Source organism: Populus euphratica, unplaced genomic scaffold (assembly GCF_000495115.2).
Source record: "Populus euphratica unplaced genomic scaffold, PopEup_1.0 scaffold5532.1, whole genome shotgun sequence".
Taxonomy (NCBI): domain Eukaryota; kingdom Viridiplantae; phylum Streptophyta; class Magnoliopsida; order Malpighiales; family Salicaceae; genus Populus; species Populus euphratica.
In genome coordinates this window covers 1-802 of record NW_011505315.1, presented here as the reverse complement: position 1 = coordinate 802, position 802 = coordinate 1, and the positions used below count along the sequence as shown (strand labels likewise).

The 802-nt window shown below is 39.5% G+C and overlaps 1 long non-coding RNA gene across 1 annotated transcript; it reads right to left on the bottom strand.

Moving 5' to 3' along the window:
• Positions 1–246: 246 nt before the first annotated feature.
• On the bottom strand, positions 247–802 carry LOC105120207 (uncharacterized). Its single transcript, XR_841271.1, has 2 exons — positions 746–802; positions 247–573 (listed from the first exon to the last, which is right to left on the bottom strand). It is a non-coding gene; the product is annotated as an uncharacterized LOC105120207 (long non-coding RNA).

Genomic DNA, 802 nt, shown 5'->3' with positions numbered 1-802 from the left:
ATGAAGAAGTGGAGCTATGCGAATAAGAAATCAGAAAGGGTAAAAATTTGCCGATTCTTGTTTTAGCTCTCAAACACAAGGCCATCTTCGTTAGCGGCAGATTTGGTTGTTGCTTTTGAAGGCATACAAAATTCTTCCAAACTTGTATCGTTTACAAGCAAACTTCCTTTGCTTCAATTATTTTCATTAAGCATTTCCTCCTAGTTCGCATGCAGGCATAATCATTAAGCAGTAACAAGAAAAGAATTTGGAAGTTGCTCAAGTGCCAATCAAAAAAATAACAAATGTAGCAATCATTCGAGATATCAACACCATCAAAGTATTTAAACTATTGTCTTGATCTAAGCTATTCCCAGAAAGGATGGAAAAACAAAACAAAAAACAAGTTCAGTTCCCAACAAATGATGATATTCTTTCTAAGACTCACTGAAGATTATGCCAAATATGCAATACATGGTCAAAGTAAAATCTGTAGCAGGCCTCACGACCAACTACCACCACCATCGACTACAGGTTGAGGTAGGGGAGCGGGTGCGGGAGCAGGAGCAGCACCCCAATCATCCAATCCACCTGCTGCCGAGGAAATAAACAATTCAAGCATGGAACAGAACAGCTCAAGAAAACAATGTTGAAATAATAAACGTAGAATGTGAGAAAGCAAGTGGTACAGTCCGCAGACTAACACAAAGTGCCTTCACCTGAATCACTGGCACGCAAATTAATCAACAAAACACAAATTCCATACCTTGGTCTGGTGTCAAGCTTGTTGTAGCAGGTGCATCAGGAATCGGTATTGCTTCAT